The 14863-nt window shown below is 31.1% G+C and overlaps 1 protein-coding gene and 2 long non-coding RNA genes across 3 annotated transcripts in view; 1 reads left to right on the top strand and 2 right to left on the bottom strand.

Annotated features, from left to right (window-relative positions):
- LOC121130488 (protein timeless-like) overlaps positions 1-2962 on the bottom strand; it is a 10383-nt gene extending 7421 nt beyond the window's left edge. Inside the window, 1 exon segment of the mRNA XM_071893798.1 lies at positions 2831-2962. The gene's annotated coding sequence lies outside the window, so the exon portion shown is untranslated.
- A 5373-nt stretch (positions 2963-8335) lies between these two features.
- Positions 8336-9661, top strand: LOC139907372 (uncharacterized). Its single transcript, XR_011783931.1, has 3 exons — positions 8336-8623; positions 8701-8825; positions 8929-9661. It is a non-coding gene; the product is annotated as an uncharacterized lncRNA (long non-coding RNA).
- A 3618-nt stretch (positions 9662-13279) lies between these two features.
- On the bottom strand, positions 13280-14538 carry LOC139907343 (uncharacterized). The gene is made up of 2 exons (XR_011783889.1): positions 14331-14538; positions 13280-14271 (listed from the first exon to the last, which is right to left on the bottom strand). It is a non-coding gene; the product is annotated as an uncharacterized lncRNA (long non-coding RNA).
- Positions 14539-14863: the final 325 nt, after the last annotated feature.

Raw genomic sequence — 14863 nt, 5'->3', positions numbered from 1 at the left:
TAGGATAATAAATTTCCTTTAAAAAAATACCCTTTCATTTTTCATTAGTGTGCAGAAAGCCCCTAAAACCGGCAATGGTAAGGATATAGTAATTACTTCCGTCTTCCTCTTCCGTATTACTGTCTGAAGAGTCCTCGTTCACAAAGGTATCTTCTTGTGTAAAAGACGAATTACTCTCTGAGCTGTCATCCTCATACCAATCAGGATTTTCCAACAACTTTTTAAGATTACTTTCAAGTTGACTCACACTTTGATCCTTGAATATCAGAGAAATGACCTCCAAAATTTGAGCACTCCTGTTACAAAATAAAAATATGGTTCATACTGTATACTAAATCTTTGAATGACTACCATTGATTTGAGTCGGTGTCTTTTTCAATAGCCAATAGAATGAACTTATCTAGACCCGCAGCGAAAAAGTTCCAAATTATTTGATTCTGACGTTGAGTTCGGGAGGATGAAACTGTTATTATGGAATGTGATTGAGATGAAACGGATTGATCAAATATAGTATTTGAAGGCTCTGGTATACTCAAAATATTAACAACAAATCGAAATATATGTTCTATTACATTTGACTCATTTTGGCTATTTGACAAATCCTATATATAGAAATTAGAACCATGTATTGATAACCATCAAAGTTATAATTGATGTATAAAAGACGTACCTCGTTTAGAATATAATGAGCAGGGGGTATTATTTTGCCCAGTAAAGGACTGTTTGTAAACTTATTTTCACTTCATCCAAAAAGTTTATCAATTCATGGCAATATTGATTAGATTCGTTGGAATTATTGAAGACATCAACGTAGTCCTCAATTGGCATTGTGAGCTCAGATAATACTCTATCAATTGGAAAAATATTATGCAAAAATGTGAGCTTGTAAATATATCAAGTGATTCTAACCTCGATTTTAATGACTTTTTAAAACATATTTTACTCAGACTAAAGTAAACATTTCAAAAATTCAAATTTGTTTTTTAATTCTTTAAATCTACTTGATTTAAATTAAGGACACGAGCAACGCACTCGGTATAAATTAATCTCTTGAACTCAATGAGCTGGACGGTTTACATATTGACTTCATGTAATATAATATATATATATGTATTTATATATTCGCAAAAACTTTAAACTTTAAAGAAGGAACAGTAAATATATGCTATCCTGTAATATAAATATGGGGATATTTTTAGTATAGTTTGCAAATGTACATGAATTTTATTATGCTAAAAAAAAGTGGTGGATTTAATATATGAAATCAAATGAAATTTCAATTTCTTGTTTTCATAATAGTCAAAAAAATGTTAGCCCTACTCACTTTATCATAGCCTCATAAACAAATAAATTATCTTCAACATGTGAATGGATGACGGGAATGATATCTGTATCCATAGAGTTTCTAAACATGATCATTTGTCTAGTTTTTTTACTTGACTCAGAGTCACAAAGTTTCCAACATATGTTTCCTAATTTTTCTTGTGCATCATCTGACAAATGATATTTGTCTCCAATAAAGGAGCCCAACTCCAGGACTTCCATATCGCTGGAAGGAGAAATAGCTGCCCATTCCATCTGAAATAGATATAAAAATTTATCATTCACTTTGAACATAAATAATATAGGAAAAGCTCGAACAGTATTGACAACTTTTTTTTTTACATGACAGCTTAAAATATTGTGATTGGTGATGGCGACCTAGGTCGATTTTCACAGGATGGTAATATGTAGTGAGTGCTATGTCGTTCCTCTTACATCTCAGTTCTAAAAAATATCCCTGTATATACATATTTTTTAAACTGGAGTCTTGAATGTATTATTTTTGGTTTTCATAGGGTTATAAAATATTTTCTAGATTATAGATGTTGTTTTATTGAAGACCTATACTTGTTCTAAAAACGTAATCTCCATATAGCTATATCAAGTTACTTCCCTTTGTTCCTTGACTTGTCTCCAAATCATTCCAAACATCAAAGATTTATCCATAAAAGGTTTCATCACTTCAAAAATCAGGTTGTGTGATTTCAATCCCTCCTAATTACTTCCCAGCCTAAATATACTTAATTTCGGAACATCTTGTAATGCAATCTTATTATTCATTAAAAAATCCGACAGAAAATTGACAATTAAACTGAAATAATCAATTATAATTTGACCTTTATTTTTTTACTGGAAATCTTTGAAGTTGTACTATAAGATTTATTATTTACTTTTAGCGAGAGGAAAAATTAACTTCCAAATAAAATCCTTCTTTTTATTAAATTTTGTATGATTAGACACATATGGTAGGAACAGTATTCAAGATAACTTCATAAATAATTTAGTTTGAATGTTGCAATGTTTTTCATCACTTGTTTTTACATGTAACTTTCATCTATATAGTTATTTAACGTCGAAATATGCCTTTGAATCGTAATTATACTCTAAAACTTGATTCAAATAAAACGGTTTTTAAAGAGCAGTCCGATTGCAGTTGAAGGTTTTAATATGGTATTTTTCGGGTTTTTACAGCTTTAATAACAAAAATATAGGCGGTTAGATAGTAACATATGCATCTATAAGATGAGTTGCAAGAGAACTACAATTCAGAATGGAAAAGTTCTTTTAGGCGATTTTTGATCAAAGTCGTCATGAAAAAGAGTTCAAAGCTGGATTGAGTTACAGATCTGAAATTTTATTTTTAAATTTCTTAATAATAGGTTATTTCATGTATTAAATGTTATTCCAATCGGATGGAGAGAAAAATGTATGTTTTCTAGGGAAAAACTACTGTGTATTCCATACTTATGTATTTCAAAATAAAGCAGTCGATATGTTAAAAACTCACCTTTGATTGAATTGTTTTACAACGATTTGGTGAGACAAGTACTTAGGATGATCCAATGAGAACCAATTCTTTATGTAAAGGCAATGTATATTTTATATAACAATCAAACGCTTTGGCTGTCGAAAGAATACTACGTTTCATAATAAAAAGGTTTTACTTATCACATTTGAAGAGAGTGTGTGAGTCTTCTCTTATGGTTTGTAATATGGTAGACCTCGGCTTTTCTATTGTTGCTTTCTAACTTATTTTTCTTTTCAGACGGGGAGAATTCAAAAATTATTTGTCCGAATCCTCCTTTGATAGTTAATTTTATAACTGTTTTCATTTGTTTCGAATTTTTTTTAAATAAAAATACTTTAATTTCAAAAACTTGATGAAATAGTATGGTCCGTAGATTTTTTTCTTTCGCAAGACGTCAAAACGTAGACTGTCAGAACGTCGAGCGGAAAATATTGCATTTCCAAATATGAAAAACAGTTTCTACGTCATTTCCTTCCAGACATTTCCCGCCCGAGATATTTAGCCCACCACCCTTACATAAACTAACAATAAGCAACTCTCACCTACCCAAATTTATACCTCGAAATTTGGGGTTATTTCGTGTACCGCCAGCCACCAAAATGAGATGAAATCCTTCGATGTTAATTACATTACTTTTAAGTCCCCTCTCAACACCCCAATTTATTTCACGAAAATTAATAGTTATACCTTAAATAAATATAAAAATATCTTCATTTATTCTATTAATTTATTATCTGTATAAAATAGACGTCCTCCTATATAAACCACAGTAATTACCCCTCACCCCTCATATTTATACCCCGAAATTAAAGATTTTTTCATGTATCAATGGGTCCTAAAAAGGCATGAAACCCACCACCATGAGATAAGTTACCTTCAACGGCCAGTCGCAACACCTCAATTATTATCCAGGTAGTTTTTGGATACTTCTGATTCACAAAATGAGATGAAATTCCATACAGTCTCAAATTGCATGGCCCCTTGAGGGGATGTGTGTAAATGAAAGTAGTAACCGTGAGCTTCATACCATTTTGGGAGAGGATCCCACTTATTTTACGTTTTTCTAATTAGACTCCCCTAAAGCTTTACATAGAAGTACCATGATCGGGGGATATAATTTTGAACATCTTGATAATCCAGGAGTACATAAATAGAAGTTGGTGTTAGGGACTTATTTGGCTAACTACGATATCATTTCTGGCCTTTTGTCTGTTTAATAAGGAAAATAAGTGATGTGAGGAAAGTGACTAACAGAAACAGAGCTCCATGAAAAGTCAAGATCTATTACTATTTTTATTGAAGAATTATGATGATTCTCCAGGTGACTATATATAAGGTGTGTCCATAAGAGATTTCTTTGCTACTGTTTACAATTGTTCTGGCTTTTTAAGTTCTTCCACCACCGCGTCCCTGAGCATCAATGAACCCTTCTCATTTTCAAAATACTCTTAGATTGTACAAGTGAAGTGCTGATGTTATATACAGTTTAAACTCTACCTCCACCGTATTTCTAGGCACCAAGGAACCATTCTAATATTCTTGAGTACACTCCAGCCCACGGGTTGTGCAGGTGAACTGCTGGGCCCAATGCAAGTTCATTTTATCCACCAACCCTTTCTTGAGCATCAAAGAACCCTCCTAATATCCCAAAATGCACCCTGGCTCTCAGGTTGTACAGAAGAAGTACTGTGCCTCAAGGAAGTTTAAACTGCACCACCACCTTATTTCTAAGCACCAAGAACCCCTTGGGTTGCTGGTACCTGATGCAGGTTAAATTATTCCACCACCGCTTCCCTGAGCATCAAATACCCCTTATAATATCCTAATTAAACCCCGGTAGGACAGGTAAAATATTATTTAATGGCCGTTCTGCCCTTAAAGACTATAAAAAATGTTATCAGAACCGTTTCTGGAGCCCTAAGAGCCTACATAAAAAAATTTCAGTAAAATCCATCCTTTGGTTTAGTCGTGATTGAAGGACAAACATTCACATTTAATATTTAGATGTATACGCTGTGAATTCCTTAAATTATTTGATTATTGTAATTACTTCCCCGATTCATAAAACTTTTCAGTGATGTAAAAAACATTTTCATAACGGGGAAGGAGGGATATGAGACATTAGAACCTGTTTTTTTAATAGGAGACCTTGTGGTTCTTAAGACTCCATTTTTCAACTTCCCTTTAAGTTCTTCGTCCATTACTACGGTCAAGGAGTAATTCATGAACAAAACTAACACTATTGTCATGTTAATTATATTTTCAGACAATTGAAAATTGTAAACACTAAATATGTATAAATTAGAAACAAAATTAAAAATATTTTTTTAATATTTTATTACTCAGTCCTATGCATTAATATATTTTACTATCTTGTAAAAGTTATATTATATTATATATCACTTCAATACCTACTTATGATGAGTCTTATAGTGCATCTTTATGTCAAATAATTTGACAAAAGTACTTAAGGAGGAACTATATTGGAATTTTTTGATCTTCTCAAGACGATATGGGTCTTCAAGTTTGATTTTTGTGTAAAAGAACTAGAGCAGTGACTGCATTTGTATTTTTTTATCTTCTCATGAACACCTTCAATATGATTCTTCAAGTTTCCACATTGTGTAAAAGAATTAGAGCAGGAACTACGTTGGAATTTTTTTATCTTCTCATGAACAGTTTTAATATGAGTCTTCAACTTTGATTTTTGTGTAAAAGAACTATAACAGGAACTACATGTGAATTTTTTTATCATCTCATGAACACCTTCAATGTGCATCTTCAAATTTCCAGAGCGTGTAAATGAACTAGAGCAGTAAATACATGTGATTTCTTTTTATCTTTTTATGAACGCCTTCAATATGCTTCTTCAAGTTTCCAGATTGGGTAAAGGAAATCGAAAGGTCACTACATTTGAATTTTCCTTTCCTCTTATGAGCACCTTCAATATGCATCTTCATGACTTTAGAGATTGTAAAAGAACCAGAACACATTCGAATTTATAGTAATTAATTACACTGTTCTACTAACGTGAAACGAGGAACACAAAGCCAAGATCCGTCATTACTAATTACTAGGTAGGTAGGTTACAAAAGTCAATAACAACTGATTCCAGGACTTTAAATAGACTCATGAATTGTATATTGAGTGTAGAATTTTGTTCACATCCGAACCATACAACTTTTATTTGTTTGATAGTCACTGTGTTTTGGTGGTATTGCACTTCTTCTAAGCCGAAAATAGAAAAGTTTTCTAACTCCTGAAAAAGTGACGTCACTTGCTCCTTTAATATTTATGTTTACATAATTATGTAGAGATATAAAGAGACTAAAAAGGAAAGAGGAGACAAGATACAATATTCTAATGTTATGGGGAGGAGCACAAGCTCATTTTTGATCATCATTCCATTTGGTGAACTTATAGCCCATTTTTTTTAGTAATATTAACTCATATGAACTTTTTGTAATTATAAGGATATAATATTTGTCATAATTGTAGTTTTATCTCAACATCACGTGGTATTTTAAGCAACTCTTCCATTTTGGTATAATATTAGAAATCCTCAAAAATGTTTTTGAGTTAAAAATTATGGATTGACTTAATGTATACAACTCAAAATCAAATTAGATATCTGTTAAAGGGGTTTCTAAATTAAACTTTAAAAACATTATTAAACTTATAATTATAACGGATGAATTTCCCCTTAAAAAATAAAGTGTTACTTCAGATTGGGTTTGTACAAAATAATGTAGTATAGTTATAAATAATACATTATATTATAATTATATAATTATTCAGAGGAAGATCAGAGGAAGCCATAAATTGCTCTTTGGTGGATGAGAAGGCCAGTGATTCCCTAATTTTAAACATGTGTTTATTGAAGCAGCTGCTCCAGGATTTCTGCATTTATAATTGCCTTGATGTCTTCAATGTTGAATCATTCATTATATTATATTTCTATTTTTGACGGAAGTTTTTATTTTTGCACTCCTGTATGATATAAATGACGCTAGGTACTTTTGCCTTAAATTCTATTTCTATACTCTCCGTATTTTTACTTCATGCCGTCCTTAATTTTGACAGTTATGTGTAATTTATATCCATGACCGGTACTTTTGCCTTAAAACCATTTTGCCTAAAGGATATTTCGCCTTAATTTTCTTTAACAAATTATGTAATGTTCATTAATATAAAAACATTAAATGGAGGTTTTCTGTTGGAATAATGAAGGGATTATGCCCCAAAAGTACAATAATACTATCAAAATCTCACTATGTAATGAGCTCGAAAAAGAAATAAAATATCTAATATAATAAGAAAAATAAACTATGAGGACAACTGTTCGAACAGAAGAAGTATTAATCACTGCTCGATTATTAATTATCATTTGACAATATGGATTAGTCATATTGGAAATGACTCATAAATTGACAAAAAGGCATAATATGAGCAAAAGATCCGGGATTTCCTCTTCGTTTTGATCCACAATGTGTGAGAAGAAGAAAATGTTGACTATCGTGAGGTGAGCCACTGAGAGGAATCCAAGAGGCCCTAAAATTATTCTTAATTCTACATATATATTCGGAGTCATTCATAAGTTTAAATCCTCCTCTTGTTTTTAAAAATTGATGAAATGATTGCACTATTTTCAAATTTAACATTATCAAAAGCACAGGGGCTAATTTTGAATATTGAAGCAGTCCTTAATTTGAGAATATTTATCTTATTCATAAAATGACATTTTAAGATCTTTTGAAAAAATACAAGGATCTGTAAGATTCTCAATAATGGACTAATACCACACATAATCAAAAGAACAAAAAAATATATATTTTCTCAATGATTGTTGTGTAAATTCAGGGTTACCTGTATCAAATATTTTCACACATACTCCAGGAAAAAAGACCAATATCTATAATACAAAACCTTAATGAGAAATGTAAGTCACCTGAAATCTTTGAGGCCCTTTGAGTTGTCCCCAACAATTATACCAAGTTGGACAATTACATAAAGTGAGGAATACATTTTTTTAAGCCGTTTTCATAATAATTCTAGAAGTATTTACATTTATCTAAGAAATTAATTAATTGACGAAATTAAACACTAATAAAAGAATATACATTAATATTAATTTTACAAATTGATGCCGGATTATTACTCTAAATTGGATTGAATGATTATATAGAGTCGTAATATTCATATTCTTTGAAAAATATTGTAGTAAACACAATGGTCACACATGAGGTTAATATTCAAATTTGATTGAATTATAATACACATTAAATTCGTTGAATTAGTTAAAAGTCACTTGTTATAGTTCTCATAATTTGTATTGAGATCCATTGGTGGTATGAATTCCCAGTCCTAGATATAAAACTTCCGAGTTATTTGAGTCCTTTAGGTGACTACGTATAGAGAATATACATAAGTAGAGTGACTACTCTACTCTTTACTGGCCTATCAAAGAACGACATATGAAAAATTGTTGACCTGGCTCGACTTGTGGGAACAAGATGAATTATTTTGAAATTACGCGCTTTATATAATAATAATCTATTGATAATTTTATTTTAGTGGAACAAGGCAAAATGGTTCGAAGTTGCTGTACAATAAAATGTAGTAATCGCAATGGATCGGACAAAGTGAAAATAAACCATATTTCATTTCATCGGATTCCACAAGATCCTCAATTAAGAGTTGGATGTCTACAGGCAATTCGCTGTGAAAATTTGAAACCATCACTACACATCTATTTGTGTTAAGAACAATTTAGTGAGTCGGACTTTGTTCGTGATGGTGTTGTACAAAATCATTGTCTCAAACAAGGAAGTAATCCGTCAGTATTCCAGATAGACTATGTCCTCCGAGCCCGAAAAGACGCCGACTTCATGTTCGTAATGCTCGGAATGAGAGAAAGACGAATAAAGATATACAATGCAATTTAGATGTTCCAGAATCAAATACAATCATTGAGGTAATGTAGTTGTCTATTTTATATATATCTGAATATACATTGCATACGTATTCAAAACTTGAAAAGATCATGCTTCCATATTTTATTTTTTATTTTTCTCTAGGATTCACATAAACTTACACCAAATTGATGATACACTCGCTAGAGCAGAATTTATTCTTATTCATGATGAAGTGTTTGACATTCTCAACAGTCGCTCAATGAAGGCGCCAAGCTATAAAGAGATACTGAATAAGAAACACTTTCATTTTGCAGAAAGTATTTTTTTATGATTTTGAGAATTTATACGAAAATTTCTTTGATCCAAGTGGGATGAAAGTAACACTCTCAATGAGAAAAACAGGTCCTCTTGGTATTCTTGGTGATATTAAATCTAGTCATTTATTAATCTCAAATTTGGATTCAATGGAGCTCTTGTATCTCGCACCATATAAACTTTGCCAGGATCGTTTGGAAATTTAGTTCAATGCTGTGAGATTACGCAATAAATTGAGCTATAATCCTAATCCTAATTATGCAGATATTTTAAAAATGGTTTAATAATTTTTAACATTCGGCTTTAAAATATATTAGCATAATTTATCCCTATCTTCAACACCGAGGGTGTAAAACAGCCTTGAATCTTAAAAATAACAAAAAATGTATGACCTTTTTCTGAAGGCCACGAGTCTATGAGAGAAAAAAATATGGCCATATTTGGAATTAAGGGATCAAACTGTACTAATTTGGTCATATACTATTTTTGTACCATTTTTTCTAATGGAAAGTGTTATCTATTTAAATTTATTTAATAATATTTTCTAAATATAAATATATTCTTAAGTTGATCATCAAAATATGTGTCGTATTCTCTGGAAAAGTATAGGCTAAAATTGTAAAACATATATTAAGAAATTGGTCCAATATTAAAAAGAATTGCTTTCAATTGAAACCTTCACAAACAAATGTATAAGATAAATTAATCAAAGCAATAAGATTTCCAATTGACGGTTTAGATTGTATATTGTGCATGAATTACTAAGTTCAAAACATTTTGACCTTTGCCTCTAGCTCAGCAACCCTATGTTATGTTCTAATTCAGCTCTTACAGTTTGTCCTTAATTAATCTATTAGTACTAATGGAGCTACAACAATTTTACCTTCTTCTCAATTGATATTCAATGGATTCTTTTCTTAATAGAAGAATCTCCAAGCAGTAAATTACTCATTCACTACAAGCTTTTATAGTTAAATATAAAAGGTTACCCTAACTGAGCTAGGGACAATGTTGACCGCAATATTAACTCCAACACCGCCAATAGTCACTCTGTTATGGCAATAACTCTATGTGAATACGTAATGTAAACTGTTTTGTACTCATTTGACAAGAAATAAAGTTTATGAAAAGATGAATAACATCGTTCTCATCTTTCTATTTCAATTAGAAATTGTTCCATTGTACGGAGCTTTAGATTTTTCTTTTCTTACGTATCTCATTTCCTCATGCTCTCCTATGTCTATGAGTTATGATCCAACCTTTCTCACCATAGTCAACCAATTCTTCTTCTGAAACATCCTAGATCATAAAGAAGTGGAAATTATTGATCTTGCTTTATGTTATACGTGTTCGTCTATCTATGACTCTTTTCTAATATATATAATCCATATTGTATAATGATAATTAATAACGGAGCAGTGACTAGCACTTCTTCCGTTTGAGCAGTTGTCGTCTTCGTTTATTTTTCTTATTATATTACTTTTTTTTTTCTTGTTCGAACTCATTACATTGTGAGATTTTGATACTACTATTGTAATTTTGGGGCATAATCCCATCATTATTCCAATAGAAAACCTCCATTTAATGCTTTTTATATTAATAAACATTAGATATTTTGTTTAAGAAGATTAAGGCGAAATATCCTAAAGGCACAATAGTATTAAGGCAAAATGTCCTAAGGTGAAGTGGTTTAAGGCAAAAGTACCGATCAAATATCGTTTATATAAGGAAAACCCCATACAAATGAAGCACCTTTCTTTAACTCTTGATGATGAGGTAGGAAGAGGACTTGAGCAAGAACGCTGATTAAATATAGGAGGGCTTGATGTAGGAAACAGATTCAAAATAGGAGAAAGGCTTGAGGTAACAAACAGACACAAAGGGGAGAGGGGGTAAGAAACTTTAAGTGGTAAGAAACGGATTTAAGGTTGAAGGAGAGTATGGGTTAGACAGAGGACTTGAGGTTGACGATATTGATGCAAGTACAAGACTTGAAAAGTGCTCCATAAGTCCTTAAATAAATATGTTTCTCTCAATTGATCACAAAAGCTATGTTTATTTTCAGATATTATTTCCTTTTTTCTGCTAAAGAAGCTTCTTCACATAAATCATTTTCAGGAATCGAAATTGTTAATTCCTTAGATGACATGCTATTTTTTAATGGCCTTAACGATTTAATTTCTTTACTGTTGGACCACTCATTGAACCATTTAATTTTTTTATTTCTCTTATCTTGTTTTGCAGACAATTTTGGAGACGTATTATTCACTACTTCAATTAAATAATAAATGCAATCTATACTTTGCTGATTTTTAAAAGATTTAGAAATCATTCCAATCCTACGATCGGTAGAAAATTTGGAAAAATGCTATTAGAAAATGAACATAGATGTTATCTACTTTCCCCAGCATTACAATGTATGCTAAATAAGAATATTATTGAAATAAATCACCCACCACAATTTTCTCATATTGAATTTCGGCCGAGGAGCAAAATTACAATGCATTATTTCATTATATAAAAGTGATGGAGTATAATTAGAACCTTTATTGCAAGTTTTCTGTAATAAATATAAAGAAACTAAGAATATGTATATTAATATTTTTAGAAATTATAATATATAAGGTTACTTGTTCCGCTTCATCAAACATGTATATGTGAGATGTCCCTGCTCCTTCATCTTCAACGAAAAATAAATTAATTTTATATAAATATAGGAATTGAGTATTTCCTCTTCGAATAGATGAATATGGAAGGGACTTAGCCTCCGAAAAGCCAATCATAAACCATTGAACTTCATCCCTATTATATTTAACATAACTGACTCGTGTGTTGTAGTCTTTTCTTTCCATTTGAACACATTCCAAATGTTATTTAATGGAATTATCAATGTATAATGTCCAATTGTCTTAAGGATTTTTTTAGGATGGACTCCCTAAACAAGGAGGCTTAAGTTTCTGAATGATCGTAACATATATGGCAAACGTCACTCCGCCTTCCCATAGTTCCTATTTGTGGACAAAATGCTTTATAATTACTTTATAAATGTGTTTTTTCAACAATATCGTTCATTACCATAAACCTGGCACGATTGAACATATTTCTGGTATAAGATGTATTTACTCCAATGACTGGGAAAACCAACAGCTCTGAAGTCCGAATGAGAAAGTCACCTTCAAGAAATAAAAACGCCATGCTCATAATAAGGGTTTCAAGACCTCAAAGTAAAGCCATTTTCCAGATAATGAGTATGCAAACGACCAATCGTATATTTGGACATTTCCATCAAGAAAGAAAATGTAACGAAATGTTACTTAGAAGCGAGAAAACCACTTAGGGCATGGACCTCTCTTTTCATAGGATTCTTGAGACCCTAATTTACAATTAAATCCCATTTCACAAAAATTAAAAACCATCCCTAGCCCTTTCTTGTCTACACAACAAAGTATCAGGCCATGATGAAAAGGTCGAATATCGAAATAGGGAACGGAAAAAATGTCGCACATAATTTATAACGTATGGAAACTTAATAATATATAATAACCCAATGAATGCTTAAACAACTTAGTTGTTTAAGTATTCAGTGTCATCCGATCAGTTGGGGGCCACATTTTCTTTGGACAGAAAGGCAAGTTGTCCTCCAACCACTTCTGGGCCTTTTTGGACGTTTATGCAGTATGTTATGAAGTCTCTGAAATATATTTATAATAAAAAACCATCACTATAGCCAAGAAATCAATAATATATTAAGAGTAAGTGAATATTATATACCCAACCTGAAATGCTTATGTATATAGCATAAACTAACAATAAGATCTTAATTTGTCATTTATCTTGAATATAATAAATATAGAGTTTAATGTAATTATCTTGTTAATATAACCGAATATGATGCCCTGAATAAGCTTCTTTTGCCTGGTGATTTTGACTATTCTCTCTATCGATATATATATGTATATTTTAGTAATACTAGCTAATTCAAATTTTCCAAAGCATCCCCACTTTTATATTGGTTGGAATAGTTTATAATACAGATCAATAATAGTTCTTCAACTAATAATAGGAATGATTTTGAAGTCTCTACTCACTTGATAAGAATCTCAATAACGACATAGCATTTGCATGTTCAAAATAAAACCAAATGAATCAATAAGATAAAAAAATTAAAAAATAAAGGAGAACTCATAAATAGGGAATGTAATTTTAGAAGAATATCATTGATCTTTTATTATTTTTTCATTCAATACTAAAACAATCGTACTTTGTTACATTTTAAATACTGTTCTCAGTAAAATAATTTATAATTATCTAGTATGGCAAACATTTAATAACTTATTTATTTCTGTGTAGATCCTAGATGTTTGCGAGAGTAATATTCCCATATGGTGGCAAGCAATTTAGCTGTTTGGAGAAGGATTCCAAATTCAATAAGTTTGGACATTACAATGACATTCAGATAGTTCCATAGAAGTACCTTATATATTTCGTAGAACACATAATCTCTTAACAGTTCCACACAACTGTAATATCTCTCAGTAGTTTATTAGTGTGAGGTTCTTAGTTATTCGGTAGAGAAATAATTATATTTTGATCATATGTTGGCACACAATTTAGTTGTTTAGAAGAAGATTCCCGACTCAATACATTAGGAAATTGCCAACATATTCATATATTTTAATATAAGTATACAAAAGTTAAGTAGTCTCTTATATATTTAAAAAAACAAAACAAAAAACTGTTAATCACTTAATAGTTCCAAATAACTATTTATATGCAAGAACATCAGAATAGACCAAAATATCGAAAAAAGAGAGGCATTATATTCTTAAGAGTCTAGAATCTTCTTCCACTTGTTTTCCAAAGTCAAAAGAGACTCAGTAGTAATAAAGAAATCAGGTGTGAGCTTGAAGTGTCCAGGTTATATAGTTATCCGTATTTCAGAAAATCCAACTTATAAATGGAATTGATATGAATGTGATAAAGAGATTTCTCCTTTACATATTTGAAGAACACTGAGGGATTCTTATTAATGAAATAGTTTTCTTTGACTAGGAGACGAAGCAGAGTTGAAATAAGGAGCTCTGGATGAAGGATGAGATCTCTCTTTCTTCTTCCCACTGGCTATTTTCTGTCATTTTTCGGAGCTCCTTAGTTCCATATGTAGAGATATAAGATGATTCCGTAGAAGATCTTAATGAATTTATGTAGAGGGACAATGATGAACGAGATCATACGTCACTATCACAGACCTTGATAATAAGAGGTATGAGCTGAATCAACGATCTTATTCCTTCCATTAAAGGAGATCGAACAAGTGAAGCAGTTGTTCAAGGGATCTCGGCCTATATCCATATATGAGAGATCCATCCAAATAACCATGAGTGTCGAATGAAATGTCTTTCCACGTTATTCCAATTCCTCACTTCTCTCACCTCTTCCGAGTCCATCTGCCTGAGTATTGGAACACATAGATAGTTCTACTTACTAGGCTTTGTGTATCAAAAATAAGTTGCAAGCTCTTTATATTTGTTTACATTTATTTTACTGTTTATATTCCAACGCAACCTTTCATTACATTAAAGAGGTAATTCAAATTATAAATTAATGAATGACCTATTTTTTATTCGACATAAATACATAAAATACAGTTGATAATAACAATTTTAAATTATAATTGAAAAAATATAGCATACAAACATCCTTTCTATAAGTTTTCATCATAGAGATAAAAAATATAGAGTGCTTCCTTGATGAAAATATTGAAGAGAGAGAGAGAGACAGC

The sequence above is a fragment of the Lepeophtheirus salmonis genome, chromosome Z (genome assembly GCF_016086655.4).
Source record: "Lepeophtheirus salmonis chromosome Z, UVic_Lsal_1.4, whole genome shotgun sequence".
Classification (NCBI taxonomy): domain Eukaryota; kingdom Metazoa; phylum Arthropoda; class Copepoda; order Siphonostomatoida; family Caligidae; genus Lepeophtheirus; species Lepeophtheirus salmonis.
This window is presented reverse-complemented; position numbering and strand designations above follow the sequence as displayed.